General features: G+C 46.1%; 1 non-coding gene across 1 annotated transcript; it reads right to left on the reverse strand.

Moving 5' to 3' along the window:
- Window positions 1-410: 410 nt before the first annotated feature.
- On the reverse strand, window positions 411-482 carry TRNAQ-CUG (transfer RNA glutamine (anticodon CUG)). Its single transcript has one exon. It is a non-coding gene; the product is annotated as a tRNA-Gln (tRNA).
- Window positions 483-11,883: the final 11,401 nt, after the last annotated feature.

Genomic DNA, 11,883 nt, shown 5'->3' on the forward strand with positions numbered 1-11,883 from the left:
CAGCTTATTTGTTTTTCTTCAGTTAACATTGAATTCTCAACACCCACTTTTGCTCTGTGGTGTGTTGCCTCTTGGTTTTTTTGTTATGGAAATTAAATTAAACTTTGAATTTGAAGCTCTTGTTCTTTCTATCCAGAACAAATAATTTGATCTAGGTAGGGTAAAAGATTGTTTGTCACCCATGTGAATCAAATCTTGTGAAATACTCTTGACTTCACAACTGTGAGTCATAAAACACAAAAAATTAATATTATGGCTCTATGATTCAGTTATGCTGGTTTGGGATTCTGATATTCTTATTGGGAGTACAGATAAATAATTCAGTGTTGTGCCAGGGAGTGATTTCTAGATGAAAGCAAAAGTCAATTAGTACTTAAAAAGTAAGATCACCTTGTGAAGTTGGAGAGACCAGATTCCACTGAGATTTGAACTCAGATTACTGGGTTCAGAGCCCAGAGTGCTAACCATTACACTATGGAACCACTAATAAATTCAACCTTGCTTATAAGGGTGACAATTATTCAAATATTTTATTTGTTTATTTCTAATATGTGCCACCTGATAAAAAGTAAAGGCAATTGTACAAAATGCAAAGGGAAAGAATACAGGGCCAGCTCCTGGCCACCAAGAAGGCTGCTGTGCCCTGGCAGCATAAAACAGCTTTGAAGCTGCCCTAGAAGTGCACCGGGGGATTTCCCTGGCATGGGGGGATCTCCAGCTGACACAAAGCTGGCTGTGCTGGCTTTACTCTGTGCCATGTTTTCCCCTTTGGTGGAGTTGGAGGCGGTGTAACTGGAGCTCTCTGAGCTCTAGCAATCCCATGCTCGATTGTTCTCCTATGGTGTATTGAAGCCAGGCCTAATTTAGAGCAGCCTTAAGATCTGAGTTGCTTCGAATTATGGAGTGCTAGGGTTGCCAACCCCTCAGGATTGTTCTGAAATCTCCAGGAATTAAAGATTAATCTTTAATTAAAGATTATGTCATGTGATGAAACCTCCAGGAATATGGCCCAACCAAAATTGGCAACTCTAGTCCCTACCTCCTTTGCATGGAGCTTTGGCATAGCCAAAAATGTAGACTTTTACAACTCTTAAACAGAAAGATAAAATACTGAGAGCAGAAAGGGTTTTTCCTTCGCAGCAATGAGTGCTGAGCAAGTGAGGCGTTCCACTGTTTGTTGGTTTGTAGAAATAAGAATAATCAGCCAAGATGCAAAGGACCTGTGATGGGGCGCAGGGCCACTTCCTGATGCACAGCAAGCCAGGGGCTAACCTCAGCTCAGCTTCACACCCATAGTCAAAGGGCTATGCTGAACCTCAAGATGCGGAGTTTTCTACTTACTTTATAATAACCTATTTTACCTTCTTGTTACTGACCCTTCAAGAAAAGCCCTTGCTCTCTGCAATGTTTAGTTTTGTTTTTTTCTGTTGACTTGTTCTGCCAGTTTGCAAGACCAAACTGGGCCTGGTTCCTGTGCAACCCGAAGAGGCTACAAAGAGCCATTTTTGCCACCTGTGTAGAGTGCAGGCATAATGACAAATCTGTTTGTGCCCACTCATGGCACCAGCCTCTTCAAAGATGGCGGAGAGGGAGGGGGGCAATGGTAGAGCTGAATGAGTGTAGGGGGCAGCAGACACTGTCCCATTTCCAAAGGCAGTAAAGTGGCAGAGCCCCCTATTTTGCCTACCAATGCCTCCAAAACCCTCTAATGTTAGAGGATAGGTTCAGGGAGACATGGTTCTGGGGTGTGTTAGGGGATGAAGTGGCTGTGTTTGTTCATTGCTGAGGACAATGAGGTCCTGGTCCATAACTCTCACAGCTGGGTGAGGTTTGTGAATGAAACGGACCTACAGTCTAGGGCAGAAGTTCTCAAACTGTGGTTCGTGGACCACCAGTGGTCCTTGAGCTCCATTCAGGTGGTCAGCAGGAAGTTCCCCCTAAGGTGCATGCCTGGGTGGCTGCACACGAGAGAATGAAGGGCCACCCATCTAATTAGTAGAGCCACACAGGCATGGCTTTACTAATTAGGTGCCTGGACCCTGGAAAAGACGCACATGTAAGGTGAGGTGGTGGCCTTGGGGGGAAATAGGGGGTAGGTGGGAGGGGGCAGTGGGGTGAGAAGAGGGGGTGGGGGAATTTGGGACACGCAAGACTGCAGCAGCCAGAGAAAGAGGTGACTTTCCCCAGCTCCAGGACTGTGGCTGCTGTGGCGGGGGAGAGACCCCCACTCCTTCCCAGCCCTAGCTCAGGGGCTGCTGCAACAGGGGAGAGGGCACATCCATCACATTAGAAAGGTAAGACTACTGATATTCATATATGAGTTGTGGGCTTTTATTTGTAGAACAAAAAAAGTGAATTATTATTAAGTTTTTTTAATATAGCGCTTTTATCCAAACCATAGTTAGCTAATGGTACAAACAACATTTGGAAAGATCATTAAGTGGTCTGCCAACACCCTCAGCAATTTTCAAGTGGTCCATGAAAAAAAAGTTTGAGAACCACTGGTCTAGGGTAAGTCAGGATTAGTTTGAAGTTTGGTCTGAACATTTCCTACAGTTTTAACAATCTGAAATAAAAATATTCAATCATTAGACATGTCACAATAACAGCCTGAAGGAGCATCCTGTTAGCCTGTGCAATCATAACCTAGAAGGATAATCATCTTCACTCGAGTTCTCAGTCTATTTAGCCGAGGATACAGTTGTTACATCGTAAACAGGAAGCACCCTCTAGTTACCATCTTCGGAAATAGGAGTGAAAGTGAATGCAGACTGAATGTGTGATTAGCTCCTTGGAACAGCCTTTTCGAATGATCTGTTCCCAGCTATGGTGGCACTAGTCACACATCTGTCGCTCAGAGGTCTGGTAACATTTCCATGATACGGCCCCCATTTTTCCTAAGCATTATAACTTGGTTATAAAAATCCACTCCAGAGTAAAAGCTGCCATACAGTGTCTTGTTCCTGGGTTAAACATTTTATTTATTTTAAAATCATGTGGACACTGAAAAAATTATGAGCATAAGAAAGAAAAGGAAGAAATGAAAGCTTGGTGGATGCTTGCTTGTGCTCTGGTAGTTTAGAAAAGGATCTGATGTATAATTTGGAAAATTTCATTATCTTAAAATCTATCAACCCTTCCATTTTAATGTGATCTGATTTGTCCATTGGTCTAGGCGTTTGTACCTAATTTATCACTATAGTATCATCAAGGGTGGGTGTAATAGGAGATGCTGACTCAGTGCCCTGTCACTCAAATCCCCACCAATATAGCTTAATTGGGAGTTAATTAGAGGATCAATTTGAAAGAGGCACTAGAGTTGAAGGGCTAATTAGAAGGGGACACAACCCCAGCAGCCGGGAGCAGATAAATGGAGAGGAAGGAAGCCCTAGAAGTGGGGAGCTGTCAGTCTGAAGGAAGATGGACCTGGCTGCTGCCCTCTTCCCCTAGAAGCAAGCTAGCTAGAACTTGTAAATATGTGAACAGAACTACACAGGTTGGGTGGCTGTAACAGTATTATGTGGTGGTGAAGGAGACCTGAAGTGGGTGTGGTCTGTACTTAAGGTGAGAAAGGACTCACAGGAGACCACCCTGTGACAGTGGGAAACAGGTAACTTTAAAGGGTTTTGTGCTGCATTCCTTGCATGCCCAAAGGCGTGCAAGGAATATGGGATTGGACCAAAGGATGCATTTTTTTTTTTGGATGCATATTTGGGTCCTATCATACCCGGTATCAGTAGGAACTATCCTGTTCAGTGATGTTAATGGTAATGGAGGGCACTCACCGCCTTGTAGACTGATCACTTAACTTACATTTATACTGGAGTAAAAGACCTGTGGCAGAGCCACAGCTGGCCTGGGTCAGCTGATTTGGGCTTGGGGGAGCTTTGACTGTGGCATAGGTGCTGGGGGATGCTGCTGCACCCCCCGGCTTGAAGTCGTTTCCACTATATCCAGAGTTCAGTTTGGTTCCATGGCTCTCTGCACCTTCCCTATAAAAATTGTTAAACCCCCCCCGGACTACAGGGCTAGAAATTGCTGTGTAGATTTTGGGCTTGGGCTGGATCCCTGGCTCTGGGACCCTCTGCCCTTGCAGGGTCCCAGAGCTGGGACTTTGTGCATCTGGTTGTTTGAGTGTTTCTGTAAGCCCTTGTTTTCATTACTCCTTTTCTAATTAGTTTCTGAAACCTTCATTTGCTGGGAATAATTTTTTTCAGGCCTAGTGTCTGCCCAAGGGCAAATTCTTTTGGTAAGTTTGGGAAAAAAAGTTTGTCAGTTTTTGAAACTGAGGAGAGTGAGAAAAATGCATTTTCCCAATTATTAAAAAAAGTGGTTTTATTTAGTTTTAAAAACAGTTTAGCTCCAAAGTGGCCTAGGTTAGAAAGATGAATTCTGGCATGGAAATAGCCCTCACTAAGGGGATTGTTTCTGGTTTTACTGAATTCATAGTATTTGAAAAATCATGACTTGTTCATGCATTTAATTGGTGGTAATGTCGACCAGCATTGAGAATGAAAGATGGCTACACTGCATGTGCATGCATTGATAACTCGGGTGTTCAGTGTGTGTGTGTCTCCCCAGAAGATATACACTGTACGGGTGGTACACAAACGTGCATGCAGTGACACAATAATAGCCAGCCATATAATTCCAGATTATGGAAATGTTTTTTCTTAAACAAAAACAACCCAAAATTTCATTAAAATACCTTATTTCAAGAATTTCAACACTTCAGTAAAAATCAGGAAATGTCAAAGAAACCATTAGCTCATTAAAGAAGCTATCGGAGCTCTCTTTGAGTCAAAACCATGTAGCAAACCCTATAAAATGCACCAGCGCAGGGAATTTGCACAAAGACCCCTTGCCTCCATTCTGCTGCCTGGTCCCTCATTGCCTTGCGTAGCTGGCTCCCGCCAGGTGGCACAGCTGCCTGTCTTGGGCTCTGGGTGGTGCGGCTGAGGCACCACCAGCCACCGGTGCTCCGGGCAGGGAGCAGGCTGGTGGTCATGGGGTGGGAATGTGGATGGGGGTTGGGGCGGTCAGAGGGCAGGGAACAGACGGGTTGAATGGGGGCAGGGGTTCAGGGGGGCAGTCAGGAAGGAGGTGGGGGGTTGGATGGGGTGGTGGTGGGGTAGTCCAGAGGATAGGGGTTCCGGGGGCAGTCGGGGATAGGGAGAAGGGGTGGTTGGATGGGGCAGGAGTCCCGAGGGGGCAGTCAGGGAACAGGGGGGGTTGGATAAGGGGTGGGGCCAGGCCATGCCTGGCTGTTTGGGGAGGCACAACCTCCCCTACCTAGCCCTCCATACAATTTCGGAAACCCGATGTGGCCCTCAGGCCAAAAAGTTTGCCCGCTCCTGGTCTAGATTAAGTTTTTTGTGTTCACAGTTTAAAAGTTTTACCAAATTGAAACTTTTTTTTCATGTTATCTAGCCATTCCCTAGTTAGTTTTATGAAAACATTAACCTTACATTTTGATGACTTCTTTCATTCCTTTTCATCTAGTGTCTCATTTAAAGTTTGTTTTCATTGTCTTCAGCTTTTAATGATTCCCCTGGACTGATTACACAACTGAAGTCCTTTGAAGAATGACAGTTCAGCGTACTTAATGGCAGATCCCAGAATGGAATTTCATTTTAAAAACAAAGTCATGCAATGGACCTTTAATTCTGCAACACTTTAGCAACTTTATATCAGAGTTTGCAGGCAATAATGCAAAATATATCTCAGCTACCAGCATATGGGCAGTGTGCTTGTTAGGATGACAGAAGTGGTACTTCCTGAAGCTGCTTGATTTGATGGAAGACGGATTGTACACCCAATATAAAGACCCCAAGGAAGTCATGAGAGACCCAAACTCTCTTTTGCGCTGTGGTGAAGCTGTACAGTGCACAGAGATAGAAAAGACTGTCTCATGCCACTGCACTAGGACTCAAGTCTTGGGTTCACTTACCTGCTCTACCATACACTTGCCTAAAGTCACATGAGAAGTCCCCTGAAGACCTGATCTGAAGTCAATAGAGAGGTTCTTTAGTCTGTCTGGTCCAGATTTTCAAAGGTATTTAGATGCCTAAAGATGCTGAGAGATACCCAGTGGGATTTCTGAAGGTGCCTCGTTGCCTAAGCCTAGGCAATATTGAAAATCCAAGTAGGTGCCTCTCAGCATCTTTAGGCACCTAAATACCTTTGAAAATCTGGACCTGTGTGCCTTTGTGAAGCATTAGCCCCATTTTATAGATAGAGAGGTAGTGGGAGGATTAAGTCATTGAAATTTGTGAGGTGCTCAGCTACTACAGTAGAGGTGCTATATAAGCATGTAAGTAAATAAAGAGGCATAGATCATGGCCCAGATTGATAGAAACTGTGTGGGCCCAAATCCATTCAAGCATTTCCTGGGAGATGGGTGGCTGTGGCATGCTGTGCTCAAAGCAGCACCCTAGAACCCCCATATTCACCACTGTCATATACTTATGATATGTTTTGTACAAAGTATGCCTTGTAAGGTATCATTTTAAAAGTCTTGATCTGTTGAACATTAATATCCTATTGGATTGTATGTGCTATCATTGTATGTGAAGTTAAAGTTTTGGTGTGTGTGTTACTGAAATATGTTGTGAGGTTAGGAACACCCACAACCAGCCTTTCAGGTACAAGAATGGAGAATCCAGCTGTGCTAGTGGCCCATTAAAAGCATTACACACTCACAAGGACTGTCCCAGGTACCGTATACAATGGAGACTTCTCAGAGATAGCACATAGACCAGGGATCGGCAACCTTTGGCACATGGCCTGCCAGGGTAAGCCCCCTGATGGGCTGAGCTGGTTTGTTTACCTGCCATGTCCGCAGGTTTGGCCAATGGCAGCTCCCACTGGCTGCAGTTCACCACTCCAGGCCAATAGAGGCTGTAGGAAGCAGCGCAGGCCGAGGGATTTGCTGGCCGCTGCTTCCCACAGAACCCACTGGCCTGGAATAGCAAACCATGGCCAGTGAGAGCTGCGAGCGGCTGAACCTGCAGACGCAGCAGGTAAACAAACTGGCTCAGCCCCTCAGGGGGCTTACCCTAGAAGGCCACCTGCCAAAGGTTGCTGATCCCTGACATAGACAAGGGAGACTACCTGAGCCATGTCACAAGCATAGATGTTTCCAGCAAGCTGGAAAAAGCTATGAATGGGGAAGTGACATCATTTCTTGGACTCACTCTCCTCACAACTCAACACCTGAAAACACATCTGGAGAACCAAGACTTTGAAAGGGGGAGGTGGTCCCAGGCTGTGGAGGAAGGAACTATACCAAGGGTTGCCAATTTTCTACTCACACAAAACTAAACACCCCTGCCCTGTGCCTCCTCTGAGGCCCTGCTCCTGCTCACTCCATCCCCCCTTCCTCTGTCGCTCGCTCTCCCCACCCTGACTCATTTTCACTGGGCCATCTCTGGGGCTGGGATGCAGGAGGGGGTGAGAGCTTGGGCTAAGGGTGCAGGTTCTGGGGTAGGGCCAGAAATGAGGAGGTCAGAGTGCAGGAGGGGGTCCGGGCTGAGGCAGTGGGTTGGGATGCAAGAGGGGGTGAGGTCTCCAGCTGGGGGTCCGGGCTCTGGGGTGGGGACAGGGATGAGGGGGTTTGGGTGCAGGAGGTGGCTCCAGGCTGGGGCTTAGGGGTTCAGAGTGTGGGAGGGGGCCCTGGGCTGGGGCAGGGGGTTGGGGTATGTGTGTGTGTGTGTGGGGGGGGTGAGGGCTCAGGCTGGGGTGCAAACTCTAGGGTGGGGCTGGGGATGAGGGGTTTGCAGTGTAGGAGGGTGCTCCAGGCTAGGACCAAGGGGTTTGGAGGGCAGGAGGAAGATCAGGTCTGGGGCAGGGGGTTGAGGCATAGGTGGGGGTGAGGGCTCTGGCTGAGGTGTGGGCTCCTGGGTGGGGCTGGAACTGAGGGGTTTGGAGGGTGGAAGGGGGATCAGTGCTGGGGTTGGGTGTGTGGGTGTGTGTGAGGGCTCCAGCTGTGGGTGTGGGATCTGGGGTGGGTCTGGGGATGAGGGTTTCAGGGTGCAGGAGGGTGCTTTGGGCTGGGATAGAGGGGTTTGGAGGGCAGTTGGGGGATCAGGGCTGGGACAGGGGTTAGGACACAGGGGGAGTGAGGGCTCTGGCTGGGGGTGTGGGCTGTGGGGTGGAGATGAGGGGGATGAGGGTTTTGGGGTACAGGACGGTGCTCTGGGCTGGAACCAAGGGGTTCGGAGAGCAGAAAGGGGATCAAGGCTGGGGCAGGAGGTTGGGGCCTAGGAGGGAGTCAGGGGTGCAGGCTTACCTCAAGTGCTTACCTCAAGGAGCTCCTGGAAGCAGCAGCATGTCCCCTTACAGCTTCTACACCCAGGTGGCTCTGTGCGCTGCCCTGTCTGCAGGTGCCACCCCCGCAGCTCCCATTGGCCATGGTTCCCAGCCAATGGGAGCTGTGGGGGTGATGCTTGCGGGGTGGGGGAAAGCATGTGGAGCCCCCTGGCCACCGGAGGCGGAAGGAGGACATGCCGGCTACTTCCCAGGAGCCATGCGGCATGGAGGATAGCAGGGAGCCTGCCAGCCCTGCTGCACGGCACTGCCTGGAGCCACCATGATCCCTTTTCGACCGGGTGTTCTGGTGAAAAAATCGGACACCTGGTCACCCTAAATATACCATCAGGGTGCTTGATTCAAATCCTGTCTAGTTTATAGAACTGAGATTGTGATTCTACTTTTATTTCTTAGGTGACCAACTTTTATCTGTACACTTAGTACTTATAATCACTTAAAATCTATTGTTCTGTAGCAAATAAATCTGTTTTATATTTTACCTAAAACAGTCCGTTTTGCTTGAAGTGCTTGGGAAATCTGTTTAGGAACAAGAGCTGGTGCATGTCCTCTCCACACTGAGGGAGGAGTGGACTGGGAAATAAACTTATACTGGTCAGACTTCTGACCAGGGCAAGATGATACAGCCCTGGGGCCCTAGGCTGGGGAGCTGTGGGGAACTGGCTGGAGTCTCTCTATTGTTGGTTCATGAGTGGCTGGCGAAAACATTCATGTAACTCAGTTTGGTGTGTCCCTGTCTGTGGCTGTCTGTACAAGTGCAGTACTTGGAGGGGTTTGCAACTTGCCACAGCATCACAGTGTGAGAGGGAGCCCAGGTTAGTAAGGCAAAAAGCTCAGCGGTACCCCAGTTCCCACTTGCACTCCAGGGAGCCCATCAGAGTGGCATCACAAAAACTGTGGAGCAAGAAGAGACTGTGATGACCTTCATCTACTGCCTGTTGCCATATTCCATCCCAGACGGCATTACAGTGGAACATTGCTAGAATATTCATGCACTCTGCCTTTCCATTCCAATCTCACTGAAATGAAGGTAGGAAAATGGCCCATGGGATTTTGGGGGAAGGGAAGCAAATAGGCCTTCACCTGGTGTTCATAAGAATGGCCATACTGAGTCAGACCAAAGGTCCATTCAGCCCAGTTTCCTGTCTACTGACAGTGGCCAATACCAGGTGCCCGAGAGGGAGTGAACCTAACAGGTAATGATCTAGTGATCTCTCTCCTGCCATCCATCTTCACCCTCTGACAAACGGAGGCTAGGGACACCATTCCTTTCCCATACTGGCTAATAGCCATTAATGGACTTAACCTCAATGAATTTATCCAGTTCTCTTTTAAACCCTGTTATAGTCCTAGCCATCACAACTGCCTCAGGCAAGGAGTTCCACAGGTTGGCTGTGCGCTGAGTGAAGAAGAACTTCCTTTTATTTGTTTTAAACCTGCTGCCCATTAATTTCATTTGGTGCCCCCTAGTTCTTATATTATGGGAACAAGTAAATAACTTTTCCATATTCACTTTCTTCACACCACTCATGATTTTATATACCTCTATCATATCCCCCCCTTAGTGTCCTCTTTTCCAAGCTGAAAATTCCTCGCCTCTTTAATCTCTCCTCGTATGGGACCCTTTCCAAACCCCTAATCATTTTAGTTCCCCTTTTCTGAACCTTTTCTAATGCCAGTATATCTTTTTTGAGCTGAGGGGACCACATCTGTACAGGCGTACCATGTGGGCGTACCATGGATTTATATAAGGGCAATAAGATATTCTCCATTTTATTCTCTATCCCTTTTTTAATGATTCCTAACATCCCGTTTGCTTTTTTGACTGCCGCTGCACATTGCATGGATGTCTTCAGAGAACTATCTCACGATGACTCCAAGATCTTTCTCCTGATTAGTTTTAGCTAAATTAGCCCCTATTATACTGTATGTATAGTTGGGGTTATTTTTTCTAATGTGCATTACTTTACATTTATCCACATTAAATTTAATTTGCCATTTTGTTGCCCAATCACTTAGTTTTGTGAGATCTTTTTGAAGTTCTTCACAGTCTGTTTTGGTCTTAACTATCTTGAGCAGTTTAGTATCATCTGCAAACTTTGCCACCTCACTGTTTACCCCTTTCTCCAGATCATTTATGAATAAGGTGGATAGGATTGGTCCTAGGACTGATCCTTGGTGTAAGAAAATATGAAGTGTGTTCTTGCTTTATTGTCCATTGGACCAGTGCTTCAGTGTAAGCCAAATGCTCCCTGGAAGTTTTGCCAGGCTAGAGATTGCCAGATAAAGGCCAAAGACAACAAAACCACAAAGACTGTGCATCAAATTATGCCCTGTGCAGGAGAAAGCAGCACAAGGGGCTGGGAACGTCAAGAATTTCACTTTGCCCTGGGATGGTCCAAAACATCTATACAAATATTATTGTTTACTAAGCTTTATTGATTTCTGTTGGACTTTTCTATATGGTTGGGGTTTCTGGGTTTCATGGAAGGGCAGATAAGAAGATTTTGCTACTAAAGCACATAGTCTCCACTTCTACACATTCTAGGCCATTTCAGAAGGTTATTTTCTCTTCCATACACCTTATTATTATTTGTGTAGAGGCTTCAACTGGGATTAGGGCCCTGTTGTGCCTGCACTGTACATACACATAGTAAGAAACACCTTCTGACCCCAAAAGTGTATGTTCTAAACAAACAGTACAGAAAAAAGGGTAGGAGAAAGGAAGCTTTCTCATTCCCATTTTAGATTTACCTAAGGTCACACAGGTAATTTATGGCAGAGACAGGAAATTTACTCAGAATTCCTGAGTCCTAGTCTAGGGCCTTTACCACAAGATCAATTTTCCTGTCATTCCCCGGGACCAGATGTTCTGGAGATATTTGTCTAATTGAGTTTCACCTTCCGCGTCAGGTGAAGTGAAAAAAGCAACCCCCACTTCTCAAAGAGTGAAAAAACAGATTAGGTTTTAAAATTTCTATCAGTTGTAATACTCTGAAATATTAACATGATCCAGGAACAATTCCCTCCTTCTGGATGAAGCAATTTGAAGACAACTGTGAAAATGCACTAGCACAGGCTCTTGGAAACAAAAAATTATAAAAGATTTGAGTTTCTGATACAGGACATGACGGCAGGATCCATCTGGGGATTAATTATACTGTTTTTGGGCATTTTCTTTCTTGTTTTGCTTGGTAGGACAATTTTTTATTGATGTCTTGGTGTGCCTCATTCTTCTGTTGTTTTGTTTAAATTTGTTACTGTACATATGGTACCAGCCACAATCAACACACATTCCCTGTGGATAACATTTTCTGTGCTTATAATACTCAGTTAGAAACAGACAAACTTTTAAGCTTCTGAAACACCTGTGTTTTAGATCTGGGATTATCGCTTGATTGTAATGATGTTTTTATACAAATTTTGTCAGTAATGTGGGCCTGGTTTTTTCTTTCTCAGTAGAAGAGGGAATTAGAAACTTCACTCAGGGATTCCCAGAATCTCTTTATTCATCATCTGGTTTCACTGATGTTTCCATCGTATCTCTGGAACCGT

Source organism: Eretmochelys imbricata, chromosome 6 (genome assembly GCF_965152235.1).
Source record: "Eretmochelys imbricata isolate rEreImb1 chromosome 6, rEreImb1.hap1, whole genome shotgun sequence".
Taxonomy (NCBI): Eukaryota; Metazoa; Chordata; order Testudines; family Cheloniidae; genus Eretmochelys; species Eretmochelys imbricata.